Source organism: Anser brachyrhynchus, assembly GCF_964034855.1.
Source record: "Anser brachyrhynchus genome assembly, chromosome: 2".
NCBI lineage: Eukaryota > Metazoa > Chordata > Aves > Anseriformes > Anatidae > Anser > Anser brachyrhynchus.
This window is the reverse complement of record NC_137695.1, coordinates 67,648,656-67,667,802: the sequence shown is the minus strand read 5'-3', so window position 1 is coordinate 67,667,802 and position 19,147 is coordinate 67,648,656. Positions and strand designations below refer to the sequence as shown.

The following is a 19,147-nucleotide window of genomic DNA, read 5'->3' as shown; positions in this document are numbered from 1 at the left end:
CAACGGTTACTGGCAGCGTGCTTATATTAGTGGGACAAATACATATTCATTCCATTTCCCGTAAGTCTCTTGTATGTTCATCAGGTCTCCAAAGAATCATTAACGTAAGTTCTGTCTCTATTTGTATGCATACATTCATTTATTTGTGTTAAACCTGTAGGTAACACTTTCCGTTTACACCTTCAGTTAATTGCTTATCGATCTTAAACTTCATGTTCCAAGGTTCTTGTTAATGTCTGGTTTTCTGTTCCTGGTACTAGTGCCAAAATTTGACTCTCAGATGCCCGTTCTGCCGCCCCTTTGGCTTCTGCGTTAGCCAATCTATTTCCTCTTCTAATATCAGTGTCCCCTGTTTGATGTCCTTTATAATGAGTAATGGCAACTTTAATAGGCAGGTATACCACTTGGAGTAACTTCAGTATCTCTTCTGCATGTTTAATTGAGGATAAGAGTCCTTTCTCCTTCCAAATTGCCCCATGTGCATGCACTACACCAAAGGTATATTGTGAATCAGTCCAAATATTAATTCTTTTCCCTTTTGCCAGCTCAAGAGCTCTTATCAAGACGATGATTTCAGCCTTTTGGGATGATGTTTGTTACCTCATATTTTCTGGGGTGAAATCCCTGGCGGATGAAGCTGCTGCCATCTATATGCCCATCCTCTGCATCTTCTAGGGGTGTTTCCTTTAAGTCTGGTCAGCTGGAGTATACCGTGTCCATGGTCTTGATGCAATCATGAATGGGTGATCTGGAAACTTTGAAAGAGGCTGGGTTCACAGTATTAGTGCCAAAAATAATAATAATAATAATAATAATAATAATAATAATAATAGTCCATTCTACACATTCCTTTTCTTCTTCAGTGGCTATCAACAGGTCATTTACATGTTGCAACAGTGTCTCCTTTTCCTGAAGGTGTTTTACAAGCTTCAAGATCACAGGCTAGTTGTTTCCCGAATATGGTGGGGTTATTCTTGAACCCTGTTGTAACACAGTGCAAGTAAGCTGAGTTTTTCATCCTCTATTAGGATTTTCCCATTCAAAGGCAAAGAGTTTCTGGCTTTCAGTTGCCACGGGCAGGCAGAAAAAGGCGTCCTTTAAATCTAGTACCATGAACTAAACTTGACTGTTTTCTAATTTTGTCAAAAGGTTATAGGGGTTGGCTACTACAGGGTATAAATCGTTTGTGATCCTATTGATGGCACTTACATCCTGGACTATACGATAGGTTCCATCTGCCTTTCTAACTGGGCCTATATGGAGTATTATATTCTGACTCACATTCTACTAATAGCCCATATTCAAGAAAATTATTGATTATTCCTTCAATTCCCCTTCTGTCTTCCACCTTTAGTGGGTATTGCTTTTGGCATACCTTGAGAGCATTTTCCTTTAAATCAATTTTTTCTTTTCTTTTCCAGGTACTACATTCTTTGCTCTCCCAGGTATTCCGGTAACCCAAACTCCCGGATACTTGGTTCATAATTACATCCATTCAGAGAGTCCTGTCTGGAACTTTCTCTGGACTTGCCAGGGATAATAGGTTGCTTTTATTTCCATTTTCCCTTGTTCATAAGAAATTTTGCATCCAATTTTTCCAGCAAGTCCCTTCCTAATAAGGGCCTTGGCAAATTAGGCAAGTATAAAAATTGATGTATTCTAGTCATTTTTCCCCAATTTAAATTTCCAGCATTGAAAAAAAAACACCTTTTCCTGTTGGCCAGTTGTTCTTATTACATTTACAAACTCAGCACTTTTCCAGAATCAATTTTTGGATTAACTCAGAGAAAGAGGCTCCCGTAAACAACAAAAAATCCAAGCTTCTCTCTTTGTTCTCTAGCTTTATTTCAACCAGTGGACCTGCTCGGGTAGATGCCCCAGGTCCCTGTCATTCCTGCTCTGACTGTTGCAAGTTTATCCTGCAACGTAAGGCAACCTCTTTCTCCCTACCCCCCCCTTTTTTTTTTGTTTTTCTTTTCCTCAATGTCCTTCCTTCTTCTTTCTTTCTGTTCTAGTGCAGCCTCTGTTTGCTGTGGCTATCACCTCAGATAATTTCTGTCCTTCGTGTCTTCCCTATTCCTAAATACTTTCCACGCTGCATTCAATAACCTCTCTGGGTCTCTCAAGTCTTCTCCCTCCAATTTCTGTAATTTCTTTCTGATATCAGAGGCCTATTGCCCTAGAAAGAAGCTAGACAATTGCCTCTGTTTGTAACTACTAACATTCCTACATCCTCTTTCCCTGATCATTCAATTTCAAACAGCTCTGTCAAATACTACATACCACACTTTTAAGACCTTCAATAACCCTTTTAACATTTCTTTTTATCTTTCTCCAGCCTGTACTTTCACCAAAGGCTCAGTCAGGGGCCAACTTAATTCCATACCTTTTTCTCTCCAGAATGCTGAAACAACATGTATACAATATTTCATCCCATTTTCCTTCTCTCCTCAAGAACAACATTAATTGCAAGATAGTAATATTGTCGATTGATCCATAAAGTGGCCATTTAGCTCCATCCTCAAGCTTATATATTGGCCACCATTGATTGCAATACTTAATGAGAGTCCACTTGCTTTCTGTGACCCGAGTTCCAACAATATCCTTCCAATGTGCCAATATGCGGCCAAGGGGGCTTTTCTTTAAAACGTCTTTGTTCTGGGTATTACCCTTTTCCTTGATTTCCTATCCCCTCCCCCCGCCCTTTTTTTTTAAATTACTATTCCTTATTAGTTTACTGTCCCTTGTTTCAATTTCCCTGCAAACCTTTTATTGCAGGTTTTTACGGTCTTTCCCCAGTCTTCTTCCCAAACATCCCAGTTCTCTGGGATTAAACTTTTCTTTCCATATACAAACTTTACTATTTCAGATTCTTGATGGACCCTGTCCCAATCATAAATCCACGGAACTTCAGGAAAACATATGGGACACACAGTCTTCCGTCTTCTAGACAAACAATACCACCTTTTTTCACAAGATTTACATTTCAACAAGACCCAAGCCGAGTGCCAGTTCCTCTCACGTCCTTTGTTAGTAAGCCCACAAACAAACCAAGGAATCACTCCTACGTATCCATCAATATGGGGGCATAAAAAGGTATTGGGGATAGGTTGTTCCCAATCTAAGGCCACTTTCTGTCCACCAGGTGTTAAATACACTCCTCCTAAATAAATCTGCTCTCCTCCCCTTCTTACCAAGTTTCCGCCCTCGTTCAAATATTCCCAGGGCTTGAGCCCGAACCACCAAAGAATTGATTCTCTCTGCCACTTTGATGATGAGTCAGCCTCCTCCTCCCCCCCCATCTTCCTCCCCCCCCCCCCCCCATACTTAGGAAACTATCCTAACACCTCAGCAAATAAATGAAAACTTCTAGAATGTTACTTAGATAATGTTTCCGCCTTCCTCCGTGTCACACTCAAAACATTTAAGAACAAAAATAGGATTACAACATACACCACGGGGCCCATATATTGGGCACCACCAGTCAACACTTGGATAAAACAGCAATTCCTTTCAATCTGTCATGTGCTTTTTTCGTCTCCTGACATTCCCCTCGCGGTGAATACGGAACCGCGGATCGGAACTCCGCACTCACTTCGCAGCGGTGCTGCATCTCACTCACACAGCACAATCATGCAATCACACAGAGAGGCCCCTTGAACTTCTCATTCATACCACAAGAATATATCACTTAAAACAATAACCAAACTTGTTTGTATCGTCTCTGGCCGTGTTCCTTGTGGAGTAACTCACTTAACAACAATACTTTGTCTCAAACACATACACTTACACAAATGCTTTTAACATGAGCTACCCAGACATTTACAATAAGACATGCAATTATTACCGCTCCAGTTAATATCCCTCTAGCAGCTGCAAATTACCCAGGTAACCTTGTCACAATTGTGAGGGGCCCAGTTACCCTTCTCCTGCCTGGCTCGCCAAACTGACTTGCAGAAAACAGACTCTATAACCTCGGAATAGTTATAAAGCAAGTATGTTTATTCGGTGCTGCGCACACACGCCGGACACAAGGGGGATAGCTCCACCTAACTTGTGCACCAACGGTTACTGGCAGCGTGCTTATATTAGTGGGACAAATACATATTCATTCCATTTCCCGTAAGTCTCTTGTATGTTCATCAGGTCTCCGAAGAATCATTAACATAAGTTCTGTCTCTATTTGTATGCATACTGGAGTCCTTGGGTGGTCGGTCATCTGGAATACTCTGGTGGTCTTTTGTTGAAGGCCAGAAGTCTTCCTTGCTGCTTATCTTCTGGCCTTTCCTGTCTTTGACAGACTTCAGCAGTCAAGCCAGTTCTTGCTGGTTCCATTATCTATGCATAGAATCTTTTGTTCCCTTATCTTTGAGTCATTAACATACAATTGTGGTAGCTAAGACCTAGGAATCACCATCTTTTATCTTGTTCCCTGTCTCAGAGTGAGACCAAAAAAGGGAGAGAAAGGAAAAAAAAAAAAAAGGAAAGAAAAAAAAAAAACTGGAGAGCTTTTTTAGTGCTTGTTATTTGAGAATAATGACAGATAATTATAGCAAGAACTTTCCTTAGGTGTGACCTCTGCTCACAATGAGTGGTACATTGTTACCAGAGCAATCCAATGAAATAATGATTTAAATCACTCTGTGCAGCTCCTGCCTCTTCGACGAACAGCAGAATCTGGCCCTTAGTTGGCTATGCAACCATCCTGATCCCCAAAATTTCCACTAGAAAGCATTTATTTGCACCTGTAATGGAAGACTCTGCAGCACTGCATCTCTGCATGGGCTATATTTGACCTTTTTGAGCCTAGAAAGCTACAAAAACAACAACAACAAAAAATAACAAATGAGAAGAGATAATTAACAGATGTCTGGTCTTACTTCATGTTACTGTCAGGGATACATTCATGGTTGGGTTTCTGCTAATGCGCTAGTGCTTAAAGAAACATCTGTATTCATGACCTGTGTCCATCCCTATGAATAAATTCATGCCACAGACAACTTGATTAGCTGGCTAGTCACAAGCATCAAAGGAGAACTGAAACTTTGAAAGGGGGGGTGGGGGGTGGCAAGACATCATTACAAAATATGGGCAAGAGATATTTCTCTTGCATCTTTGCTTAATAGTCACGGAAATAAAATTAAAGCATGTCATCTCTTTTCTGGACAGAGGAGGAAAGTGGTTTGTACCTTTCAGTGAGCTAACGAATCAGATCCCTTCTAGCACAATACTGTCTGGGCATTCAAACGCTTCATAGAAGAAACTACTTACAGATCTGAATATATCATTTTGTTTAGAAATAAACTTTAAAGGACATATGGATAATCTGACATATTTTCTTGATTGTTGACCTCTGCTTTTTTTCCCTCTAAGAATCTTCATTGAGCTTCAGGCTTTGCTTTCTTATTCTAAGCCAAAATAATTGAATCTCACTGCAGACCTGTAGCTCTTCTTGAATATGGCAAAAGAATTATGATAAAGTTAAAGCAATTTGAATCCCATGCACAAATTTGAATCCCATGTACATAAAATTACTTTGCTAGCAGAGAGAGGAATTCAAAGACTTTACAAATACAGGCTTTTTTTTTACAATTTGTGAAATTGCTAAGAAGTTTTGTGCACATTCATTAACTGTATTCAGTGATAACATGAAAAAATGATGATTCACGCATGTACTTCAAAAATAGTTTCAAGGCTTTGATGGAGCACTTAGTTAAAAGACTTTGTGTGCAGGCAATGCAAAGGGTTAAAAACTCTACCAATTTGACCAAAAAGGGGAACAAGGATTCTTTTGTTCTTATTGTGCTGCACAAAAGAGCAACACATCTTCTCTTCTAAAAAGCCCACGTGGGAATAAAAATGTTGTTTTTGCAGAGTTACATTGTTTAAAGGTAAGGAATGGGGTATTGAGACATGCTTGCAGTGATAAGAAAACTTAGCAGGCGACCTTGTAAAATGCAGACAACCAGACTCCTTAGAACAATTAGGTGAAAATCACGGTGTCAAGTCAAGTCAGATAAGTGAAGAAACAATACCACTTCAAACAGTAAAAAAGTCAAAAGAAATTTGAAATTTAACAGGCCGGCAACTGAAGGCCATGCATGGTCTGTGAAGCATCAGATAGGTTGTGAACCTGGATTACCCACTCAGTGGGGAAACAGGGGAGGGTCCCGGTCATCAAGAAATAAAGTATATAAACCATACTGTGTGACTAGTAGGTGCGCTCCTGCTTGTGGGACACCTGCCATTGCAATCACGAATAAATTACTACTTCACTGAGATCCTCGCCTGAGCCTAAGTTATTGGCTACGGAATGTTTCTCACATCCAGGACTAATATGTTCAGAAAATGTTAGCAATACTATCACCCCAAAAGGTTAAGAGAAGGATTTACTTATCTGTTAAGATTTATGGAACTGACAAGACAGTTTAAAAATGTGGCTAGGAAATGCACAGACAGAAAGTCTTAGAGGCAAATCATTGTGTCAGGGCACCAAGCAGACAGATACTTTCTGTAATGAAAGAAGTGTTCCAACTCATAAATCAAGTTTGTCAGGAATAAATAAAAACAGAATCAAAGTTGGTACCTTCTGTCTTTACGTCATACTGAGCAAAAAGGTTCTTTCCCTGGAGCATAACACAAGGAAGCATTATTTGTTGATCTACTCCAACAAGGTACGTCTGAGCAATGTTTTCCATCCTTCATGTGGCATTTGTGCTGTATATTATCAATATTGGCTGCTGAAGCCAAGGTCTCAGTTGTCAGCAAAGCACTCTGCTGTGACTTGAGTTTTAAGCAGCAAATTGTCAATGTCCCTCCGAGAGATGGGCAGAGCAGTAAAACCTGTCATTTGCTTTAATGGCCCAGACATCAGACAGAAGTTTTGTCATGGCAGATGAAGCTGTCTGTTAATTCTCACTCTGCTGCACTGAGAGCAGTGGGATTGCCATGTTTACCCATCTAGCAGAGTTCCTCACATAAGTTAGCCCAAGCAATTTTCCAGACCATAATAAACAAACATTGACCTCCCACTGACATTCCCTGGAGGGCATAGCAGATTAGACGTACACACTAGATTAGACGGACACACTAGTTTGGTTTAGCAAATTTCAGTCCTGGGGCAGGAGCAATACTTGACATGATGCAAGAACTGACCAGAAAACCCAGATCCAGGATAACCATGGTTTGAGTGGTATACGCTATGCTTCTTGCAAACTGTGGCACTGGTACAGCTTAGGTCTTGGACAAATGCTAATTCTTCCCCTACCGTTAAAAAAGATCAGCTGGTAAATGACACAGCAAAAAGGTTTAATGTCTCCTAACTTTTATGACCTAAAATTCAGGCACCTATTTTAAGGTAGTGGTTTGGACCCCCTCCATACCTGACAGAGTCACTTCCTTACAGCAGTTCATCTAACCTGTTTTGGACATTTATCACAGAATGCTCTTCAAATCTATTTCCCTTTCACCTTAAAGGAGGAAAAAAACCAAATTCACCCCCAGTGTTTGAGGTGATTTAGCATAAAAATGCAACTGTGAGCTTGAGCAGCAGACACATTTTGTTTGCCTGAGACTGCTCACTCTAGAAGCTTTCTTCAAACAAGACGTGCAAAAGATGCTGAAGCTATTCAATGGGTAAGAACAGAGATACTGGGTCAGAACAAAAGCCTAGCTAACACAGCACCCTGAATCTAACAGTGCCCCAAGGAGATGGACAAGGAGATTTATCAAAAAAAAGACAGAGTTTGATATTTCTCTAACTCATTTGCCAACATCTAGCATCAACTTCATCCTCAGTACAACCCTACCTCTCCAGATATCCAGATATCCAGAGCCAAATCAGTGAAGTTTTAATTAAAACATCTAATTCATTAACAGTCTAATTTATTGTCTGTACAGGCAGCCTATACCAGACCCTCAGAGTGGCTGAATGTTCAGGTAGGGTTAAATATGACATAGGTGTTTCTAAAGGTCTTTGCTTATGGGATAGGATTTTATACATCTCCTTTTCCCATTACAAAGCAGAAGTTAAACACACTACCTATACAACAAACTATAGGGTGGTATCACAATCTTCATACATTCAGCATAACCAGCAGTGTGAAAATGGGAAATCAGTCCTGATGGAAAACATTCAAAAATGCAATTACCCTGCAGCAGACCTTGGGTTGGGGCAAACATAGACTCAAATGTGAAGATGTTCTTCATGTAACAGCATCTCAGATGGGCCCACCTATTAGAGGGAATAAAAAAATGAGTTATTCAAAGTGAATCTCAGCTTCCTATTGGAAAAATAATTGCTTTTATGTAAACAGGGTAGAAGCAGGGTTTGAGCCATTGAGAATGGCCCTTTCTTGTAAAACCTGTGCCTTGAGTGGACCTGCCATTTCACCTGCCTTTCAAACCATAACTGTGCAGATTTAGGCCTCTTGTTCATGAACTTCCAATGTAAGACAAGACCAAGAAAACTGAGGCAATGTGTGGGAAAGGAATTCGCAGGGAGCTTTACACTGTTTCACATGTCCCTGAATTAGAGATAATGAGGAAAACAGCGGCACAACCAAAAACCTGATGTGAGAAACACTCCGTAGCCAATAACTTAGGCTCAGGCGAGGATCTCAGTGAAGTAGTAATTTATTCGCGATTGCAATGGCGGGCGCCCCACAAGCAGGAGAGCGCACCTACTAGTTCCAAAAACACAGTTTATATACTTTTTGATGACAGGACCCTCCCCTGTTTCCCCACTGGAGTGGGTAATCCAGGTTCACAATCTATCTGATGCTTCACAGACAATGCCTGGCCTTCAGTTGCCGGCCTGTTTTTGAGATGGTAAGGTTTTCTCCCCTTATCTGGCTTGACTTAACATAGTGATTTTCACCTGATTGCTCTAAGGAGTCTGGTTGTCTGCATTTTAGGAGGTCATCTGCTGAGCTTTCTTATCACTGTAAGCATATCTCAATACCACATTCCTTCCTTCTATACAATGTAACACTGCAAAAATAACATTTCTATTCCCACAATTCCCCCCTTTTCTCTTTTTATAATTTGTTGATTTTTGCAAAATTTTTCTCTAAGGTGTAATTTGGTAGATGTCTTCCTCTTCTTCACTTTCTTTGGTTTCCATTTCCTCTAATGTCATCATCTTATCTGAGTAGGGTGGTGGATCCATGGTCATTTGTTTCAAAAGTGCAGTTTCAATTAACCGCTGGACAAGTCCCCTTACACAGGGGATAATGCAACAACCAATGGCTGTCAAAACTCCTGCTACTACAATCAAGGATGTAAATATGGACACTACCATCCCTTTCCATTTACCAAACCAAGATTCCAACCATCCTGTGATGGAAGTGTCTGCTCCTGAGTTTTCTGCCAATTCATTGGCAAGGGTGGTAAGCCCTTGCAATGCTCTAATTACTGTGCCATCCAGGACAGTACTGTTGGGGATAAAAGTGCAACAACGGTTGCCCAGCATCATGCACACACCACCTCTCTCCGCAAGCATCATATCTAATGCTATTCTGTTTTCCCAAGCCATTTTGCTGGTGGCATCTAGTTGTTCAGCGATTCCTCTTATTGCATCCCTTGTATAATTTATGAATCTCTGCTGATTATAATAAAAATAAGTAATCCAATCCACATTCTTATTGATTGTTACCCACCAGAACAGTGACTCAAACCCTGCAGCAATTTGATTCCTGGCTTCCTGTTCATTGGGAACTCCTCTAGGCACCCCAATAGAATCTAGGTACGCTCTATCATCAAATGATACTCCTAAGCTTCTTTTACTTCTTCTGGGTATTTGTGATGTTTCTCTTTCAAATGCCAGGGTGAAGGGTATAGCTAATTGAACAAGTGCACAAGTGCCTCCCCAGTTAGATGGTAGGGTGGACCGTAAGATCCTCCCTCCACAGTACCACCAGAGATCTGCCCTGGGGATCTCAGGTCTTGAGCAGTTTCCCACCAAGTCCTCGGTAGCATTCAAGGTCCTCGTGCACAAGGCAAATTCTCCCAGATGCCGGGTAGCACTCACACCCTGCCGTGAGAGGCAAGCTGTATGGTTACCTATAGCTGTGGAGAATACAGGGGGAGCCCTGATACTGCTATCATGCAATTGCTATGGTTGAGACTCTGGACAGTATATTTGACCCATTCTATCCAGGCATTCACATCCCCATACCCTGTTTCAATCTCAAGTGTTTGAACTGCCGCATTTCAGTGAGGGCTTCCTGTTTTCTCTCCTGTTTTCTCCTTGAGTTTCTCCCTTTCTCTGATGGCAATAGAGGATCGTTTCCATACAGCTATTCTCAATCTGGCTGTTGGGTCTCTCCCAGTTATTTGTTCTCTCTGCTCAATTTTCCTTGGGCATTTAAATCTCCACAAGCTAACATCTCACAAGCATCAAACATGACAGATTGTGGTACATAACCCTCTGTCACATTCACCCATATTTTTATGGGGTATCCCATCTTACTATTATCTGGTCATGCCTTTTCCAAGTTGCCAGTTGACCAAGGCTTTCTCTGAGGCCTACAATCACTAAAAACAAAATTAATAATTGATTTTTCCCTGTCATTATTTTTAAACCTCAGGTTTCCAAATAATTATCAATACAAAGAATAAGATATACACTACTACTATAACAAAAACCCCTTTGGAACATTTCAATTCACTATAGGTCTGTCATTTCTCTCAATCACAAGTCACGCTCATTAGTTACCTGTGAAAATAAAAGGTTAGTTTACAGTTGCAAGCTCTTATCCCGCTCAGAGTCCACTATGAGATTTTTCTCTTCGATTTCAGCTTCCAACAAGTCTTCTGTAGGAACGGCTTCCCAGGTACTAGGGTCGACAGATGCCTTCACTCGAGTATAGTGAGTCCAACCTTTTTCCGCAGTTCTTACGGCTGTTTCAGTGGTTAGTAGTACTTGGAAGTGTCCTTCCCATTCGGGCCGGAGTTGATCCTTTCCAGGTCTGAATCAGGACCCAATTTCCCACGGGTCCTGAGAAATGACAAAGAAGAGGACAACCCCAGAATACAGTTCTTAAGAAAACTCTCTTGTTTCGAATTGTGGTATCTCATCCCTTCTGCCCAGATAGGGTAATCCGAACAGCATCTCATACGGTGAAATTCCTATATCGTTTCTCGGTGCTGTCTGAACCTGTAGGAGTGCTAAAAGTAAACATTTTACCCAAGGAAATTGGTTTTTTCTAACACTAACTTAGTTAATTGCTTCTTTAATGTCTGGTTCATTCGCTTTGCTTTCCCAGAAGAGGAGGGGTGCCAGGGGGTGTGAAAATCCCAATCTCTAAGGCCTGCATTAACCCTTGCAGTACTTGTGAAGTGAAATTAGTTCCTTGATCTGAATCAATGTTTTCAGCTATCCCATATCTAGGGACTATTTGCTCCAGTGATACCTTAGCCACCGTGCTTGCAGTGGCAGATATGGAGGGGAAAGCTTACACACATCCAGTCATGTGGTCAATTAGGACAAACAAGTACTTAAATCTCCCTGCTGTAGGTAACTCAGTAAAGTCTACCTGTATACTTTGGAAAGGTCGAATCCCTGGCTCCGTCCCCCTCTAGGTGAGTTACAAATGACCTTTTTATTTGCCTTTTGACATATGGTACATCCTCTGCATGTTTGCTTCACTAAAGTGTATATTCCTACACAGACATACTTTCTTAGCACAACATCATACATTGCTTGCATCTCCCAATGACTCTCTTGATGTAAAACATCATATTTGCCTCATTGGCACTTTATTCAGCATTTCTCTCCCATCAGGGAGTATCCATTTTCCCTCTGACTTCGTGGCTCCTGATTCCTTAAAGAAATCTCTCTTAAAACTTTTTAGTTCTTTCTTAGTTTTCAACAATTCCCTGAATCCTCTCTGCATTTATTCTCCGTTTTCCCTCAGACATTAGATGCCTTAAATACCTGACTTCTCTTTCTATGTATAGTAATTTATTTTTCAATACTCCCAAGCCCTGCTTTCCCAGAAAGCTGAATAGCTTGTTAGTAGCTTCCTTCACAACTGTTTTCTCCTGTCCTGACAATAAATGATCATCCACATTTTGTAACAGTAATTCCTCCTTGGGAGGTTGGAATTGCTCCAAAATCTGTTCTAGAACTTTGCCCAAATAAATCGGTGGCCCTGTAAACCCCTGAGGTAAAACTGTCCATATGTATTGTTGCTTCTGCCCCCACTTCAGAGTCTTTCCAGTCAGAGGTGAATATATCTTTGCTCTGAGAGCACTCCATTAATACCACTGTTATTCCAGTCTAACAATTTACTATTTGAATGCCCAATTTCATCATCAAATCCCTTCCCAACAAGTTAGTCCCTGCCTTGGGTACATACAATAATTGCCCAGAGATCATTTTATCCCCTAGTCTCAGCTTGGTATCCCCCAAAGGTGGCACTGTTATCCCAGCCCCTTCTACCCCCATCACTTTTTAGAGTTTCATTAGTTAATTTAATCCCTGATACTTTATAGGCCAGTGATGACCTAGCTGCCCCAGTGTATTGGGTTTGATGGCAAGGTTTGGGGGGGTGCTGCAGTGGCAGCCCCCCACGTGGAGAATCCAGAAACCTCCCCGTAGCAGATAAGGGACAATTTCATCCTGCCCCAGAGGGGCCCACCGCTGCCCAGAGCCAAGCCATGAGCAACACAGTCCGTGCCTCTGTGAGAGCACATCCACGAAAACAAACAAACAAACAAAAACCTGCTGCTCAACAGCAGCTGGGAGAGCGAGGAGTGAGAAACCTCCCCGCAGACACCAAAGTCAGCTCAGAAGGAGGGGGTGGAGGCGCTCCAGGTGCCGGAGCTGAAGCCCCCCTGTGGCCTGTGGAGAGGCCCCTGGTGGAGCAGGCTGCCCCCCCCGCCCCCCCCCCCCCCTCGATACTTGGGAAACTGACCAAACACCACAGCAAATATACCAAAACTTCTAGACTGTTACTTAGATAATGCCTACATCCTCTTTCCCTGCTCATTCAACTTTCCCAACTCATTCAAAAAACAGCTCTGTCAAACATTACATACCACACCTTTAACACCTTCAATAACCCTTACTCCCCCTGAAGATTTTCTTCCTCTTTCTCCAACCCTCTCCCTACCTGCTACACTGTCAATACCATTAGTTTCACTGTCTGCTTTTCCTTCTCATCTCCCCTCTTGACACACACGTTCAGGGCCTCCCACAGGAGGGCCCCCCAGTGACTGTTCACTACATCCCCCCACCTTCTGGAGCATTTTCTGTGTATCTTGCCAGGCTTCAATCACAAAATGAACTTTCAAGAGCCCTTGGGATACTGGGTCCTCAGGATTCATCCCCAAGTACTTTCTCATTCTGACCCCAAGTCTCTCATATGATTTCTGTGTTACACACTATTATTATTCCAGCCAGGATCGGCAAGTGGGTATTTCTGCCCTGCCGGTATTACCCCTGGTCCTGGAGGACGAGCTCTTTCCCATTTTTGTATAGCAGCTCTCCTCCTGATCATTCCCATTTCTTTCCCTGTAAACAACATATTTATATACATAATTCCCCCTCCCCAAGAGTATAAGTTAGGTCCTAGTAAACTCCTAACCTCTCTGCTTGTAAGGAGGGGGGGAAGTTCACTTAAGAGGATACACAGTTAGTGCTAGTACTGTTAGTATCAGGGAAGGCAAAATTCTCAGTACCTCTTCTACCTTGTTTTAATTCTTGCCAGAGCCTAGAGTACGCTGTTCTCTAGGGACAGTGTTAATTGCAGTCCCTGTCTCCTTTCCTGGAGCGACTGCTGCTGCCACCGGTGCAATATTAGGATTATAGGGAGCATAACTTGGCTCCTCCTCCAAAAAAAATGAATCTTATTGTTTACACATAAATTTCAAGCCTGAATTTTCATCAGGCCCGTATTTTGGCCAAAATACTGCTGTTTCCTTAATTGGTTCTTTTGTCCAGACTAATACACAATATTTAACCATTTTTTTTATCACCTCTAATTTTGAGATTATTTTTCCAATTTCTTATCATTCTTCAGGAAGAACTTTCGGTAGGCACTCCCCCAGGGATATCTCCCTGTCCCCTGGAACTCATATTTCCCATTTTTCCTATTCTGGAAAATGGGGGTGTACTGCCAAGCACTTCCCCGTGCAAGGGCTACCGCACACCTATGAGTTTACCAGATTCCCTGGTGTACTTCCGAGCACTTCCCCGTGCAAGGATTACTGTACACCAAATTTCCCTGGTGTATTGCCAAGCACTTCCCTGTGCAAGGGCTTACCATACAAATTTCCGAGACTCTTCCTTTCTCTCCCTTATCTCACGCTTCGTCCGTCTCCGGCCGCGCCCCTCGCGGAGTTACGGAACCGCGGATCAGGACTCCACACTCGCTCCGTACAAAAGTACGTCTCAATCACACGGCACACAGAGTCTCACCCGACCCCCGAGGCAATACTTAATATTTCTTACCTTGGTCTGTGCACAGAGTTACCGGATCAATTCTTAAAACCCGGAGTGCCTACCTTCTTCCCTTCCCCACTACTTCACGGATCCTGCCTCTTTAATCAGTCTCGGGCCCTCTGTCAGCTCTCTGCAGAACCGCCACCGTCGATGCACAGGACCGCTGAAATCAGCGGGGCATGCCTTCCTGCTGCTGCGGCGGTGGGGCTCCCCAGTAGGCGACTGGCTCCCGGACGAGCCCCCAAATTGTGAGAAACACTCCGTAGCCAATAACTTAGGCTCAGGCGAGGATCTCAGTGAAGTAGTAATTTATTCGCGATTGCAATGGCGGGCGCCCCACAAGCAGGAGAGCGCACCTACTAGTTCCAAAAACACAGTTTATATACTTTTTGATGACAGAACCCTCCCCTGTTTCCCCACTGGAGTGGGTAATCCAGGTTCACAATCTATCTGATGCTTCACAGACAATGCCTGGCCTTCAGTTTCCGGCCTGTTTTTGAGATGGTAATGTTTTCTCCCCTTATCTGGCTTGACTTAACATAGTGATTTTCACCTGATTGCTCTAAGGAGTCTGGTTGTCTGCATTTTAGGAGGTCACCTGCTGAGCTTTCTTATCACTGTAAGCATATCTCAATACCACATTCCTTCCTTCTATACAATGTAACACTGCAAAAACAACATTTCTATTCCCACACCGAGCAAGGACGAGATAAAGTAAATTGGCTACAGTGTTAAAGATGAGCTTTGGGCAGTGGCCAATTGCTGGCTGGCTCGAGGCACGTGTCTGAGGGTCTCTAACCAATTGTATGACAGATTCGGGCGCGTGGACAGTGCATGGGGCTACAGGGAAAGTATATGTAGTAGTAAAAAAAAGGGCAATAAATGTCTCCTGTTCAAGAGCCATCAGGAGTCTATGTCTTGCATCCCTTCAGCAATGTTTTCTTTGAATGAAAGAAAACTACACATTGACTCCTGGTCCTGAGAAGTCAGACAATCAGAAAGCACTACGAACATGTACAAATGGAGACTTAGCTTGAGGAGGTGACAGCTCATCCTGTCTTTGCTCAAGACATGAATATGAAAAAAAGGACATATGATTTGCTGGGTCCTTGGGCCAGGAACAATGCCAGGAGCTGAACAAAAGCTACCCAGCACTGGCACTTTTACAGACAGGCGACAGTTGATAGAAGAGAGACCAGCCCCTCACAGAGGCAGAGGTGTCCTTGGCCTAGGCAGAGGAAACGTCTGCAAATCAGGGCACCATCTGCATGCTGATTTAGCTTGCTTCCTCCAGTAGCAATGACCCAGTTCACAGACCCTTGATGGTGCTTCCACAGATGATTTAGTGAGCTGCTGGCAGGGAGTATCAACATGTGTACTGTACACTTGTCAGAGCAGGACCAACAGAGTCATTATGAGAAACTGTGACTGTCATCCTTTTGTGAGGCACAGAGCTGCTTTCAGCGTTTGCTGTGAGCAAGATGGAGAAGTAAGGCTTTTATTCCTTTTCCTCTTGTCCCTCAGGAACATTCGGTAAATATGTATTTAGCAGAGTCTATGAAAACTGACAAGTGCTAATGCTAGGAAGCAGGCGTGCTTGTGGCTGACAGTGTGCTGAGATGCTCTGTATTAGTCCTGTCACTACTGTGTCACTTCCATTTTTTTCAGCTAATTGAATAATGAGCCAGAAAACTTTTCAACTCTTCTAGCAAACTTTCCTCACCTTTTCTCAGGCCCACAAAACACACATTAATCCACACCACACATCACTGTCCCTCACTGACCACTCTTTACTCCAAAGGGCACGGGCTGGTTAAAGAGCAACTTAGCCCAGATGAAAATTCAATACAGGCTTAAACTGTTATTAAAAATACCATACGTGTCATTGGCATTTCAGAGCAAACCAAGGTGGTTGAAAGGAAAAAAGAAAAAAGAAAAAAAAAATATTTGTCTGAATTCTGATAGTGTCTCTTTTCTACATCTCCTACAATACTTTGTGCCTAGAGACTTCAAACTGCTTTTCAGATGTTAATAAATTGGCTTTGTTGATCCTAAATAATATATCTTTCCCCATCTTGCAGATGCACGAAAATGTCAAATGAGATTGCCTGATTTCCACTTCTGAAAGAGCGAAGAACAAACTTGGGCTGTTCCAATTCTCAATCCTATCCTTGTGGCATATGCAAATATTTCAGAACCAGAGTACAACATTGGATTAACCATTCACATCACATTAAAACAAATGTTTCACTGGATGCATGGAGTAGGATGAAATATTCTTTTTCTCCTTCCTATCTAACACAAAAAGACCAAGAATGGACAGAAACCGCACTGGTTTAACATCTGGAAAGTAGCTCTACTTCCCCTGGCTCAACTGTGATCTGACAGCAGTAGAGACAAGAAACTCTTTAGGTCTATGATATTTGTTATACTTCCCTAATTTTGATGTTATTCATGTATGTGTTACGTATGCAGAGGGGGAGGGAACTGTCAAAAATGGAAAAAATTCTAACACAATTTAAAGCTTTAGAACTCAAGTTCAAAATTCTCACCTTGAATTGTTTCTCAGTATAGGCAAGATGGTTCACATATTTCTAATCCTGTTTTGTGGATGAGCAGTGGCAGACCTCACTAGATTTCTACCAGGCAGGAATCAAAATAACAGCTGTCAGTTTACATCTTATATTTTTATAAAAATAATCCATTTCTTTTTTTTACACACTCCCGAACTGATTGAACAATCAGCTTCCCAATTAGAAATCCAGTTCTGTCAGATACAATAAAGTACAGACTGCAAAAGCACTAAGATGCCACCAAATCTCCCATTTTGGCAAGTGAATGAGGACTCTCTTCCTTCTGCAGAGCTTCCTGGAGTCTTCACCAGAGAAAAATGATATTGAATCAGCCTTGAAGATATTCATAGCCCTGTTTTCCCTGATATCCTTTTCATCCTTTGGTGCACAAAAATTTCTGGAAATGTATTTTTATGTACCAATCAAGCCTATTGAAAAGGTTTCTCAGAAAGTTTAGAGAGTGGTAGTTCTCCACTAGAAACTTCATATAACCCCCTACTCAGTGCTGGGGTAGGATAACAAACCCACTAACTAACAACAACAACGAAATGTTAACAGCAAATACATTGTATTATATGCATCTCTTTGCAGACAGCTCTAAGAAATGATACTTCATCTATCTCAAAACTCTCACAACTCTTGTATTGTTGCAAAATACTAAGGAAACTATCATTTCTATCAGAGATTCAGGCACACCACTTATGAACAAAGATGTATTTTTGCTTTCACATGTGATTCCACTTCCCACTATGCTGGAACCTGTCACTAATTGTCTCTATCTATTGTTGCACTTAGCAGTGAACAGTATGATTTTGCCTAACTAAATAGGACAAATGCTCAAAGGAACCCCTCAAAAAACTCGTGCAACCTTAAGAGTTGTTTTTTATAGATAAACTAAGGATGAATTTTCTTTAGAGATAAGTCCTTTAAGTGGTCATATAATCAAATACATTTCACTCCCACCTCATCTCAGGACTTACCTCCCTTTGGTATTCTCTGCAGACAAACCAACAGGAAAAAGAAAAAAAAATAGAATGTATAGTGAGCAGCTAAACAAAACCTTCAAAACCATTCAAATGGATTTGAAGCACATGTGTTGACAAAAATATGGCTGAACCTCAGCCATAAAACAAATAATCTTAGCGAGAGCTGCAATCATGGGGAGTGCAGAGCAGCAGCTGCCTGGGACAGCTGCCCAGGAAACATCTCCTCCTAGGAAATAAAAAGCCCAAAGTACATCTTCCTCTCACAGCCTCATGGTCCCAAGGAGGCTTGACTGCAAGCAGGATGTGTATTCAATCCATTTGTGTGATAACCCTTATGCCAATTCTGGATGAAACACCAATGGTGACAAACCACTGCAGCACCTCCCCAACACTCCTCACCACTGTAGTGAGGGCACTTGGTTTTCATTTCATGCAGGTGACTGGCATAGGTAAATCTGAGATTTAACCCATCACTAGTTGCAAGCCACATCACCAACTCCTCACATCTGGCAATGTGGTATCCTTGCTTATGAACATGACTATGACCTTCTGCTAAAAAAAAAAAAAAAAAAAAAAAAAGGTATTAATATTAAGGTTCTGTTTTGTGGTTTTGCTTTGCTTAGTTTTCTTTTAAACCACCAACTGCAATGCCACAAAATGCTTAGGAGAAGCTGTGATTTGGGTGTCTTGTGTCTTCATTTTCTCCCAGAGCCTGGGCTTTCTGGGTCAAGCTACAGTTCCTGTACTACAGTGTACTACACTACAGTGTTTCTTGCTGGTCTGAAGGGACTTGAGATCATAACAATTACACAGCACCTTTGGGAAACAGCAGCCACTATGCTGGAGAGGAGTCTGGAGCAATGACAGCTCTATTGTAGCACAAGAGCAGCATTCCAATAATGCTTTGAGTTTAGGTTGAACCATCTGAGGTTTTGAACAAAAAATAAATGTGCATGATTTTTAACATTCAGTTGCTGAAAAAATAAAAGCAAATAAAAATAAAATGAAATAAAATGAAATAAATAAAATAAAATAAAATAAAATAAAATAAAATAAAATAAAATAAAATAAAATAAAATAAAATAATAAACAAAACAAGGCCAAGCAGGGCAGGGCTGTCTTACAGAGCCCTTTCACTA

At 41.7% G+C, this 19,147-nt stretch overlaps 1 long non-coding RNA gene across 1 annotated transcript; it reads right to left on the bottom strand.

The window, feature by feature from the left end:
• Positions 1–4,373: 4,373 nt before the first annotated feature.
• Positions 4,374–14,452, bottom strand: LOC308189112. Its single transcript, XR_013946024.1, has 2 exons — positions 10,718–14,452; positions 4,374–8,233 (listed from the first exon to the last, which is right to left on the bottom strand). It is a non-coding gene; the product is annotated as an uncharacterized lncRNA (long non-coding RNA).
• Between the last annotated feature and the right edge of the window lie 4,695 nt (positions 14,453–19,147).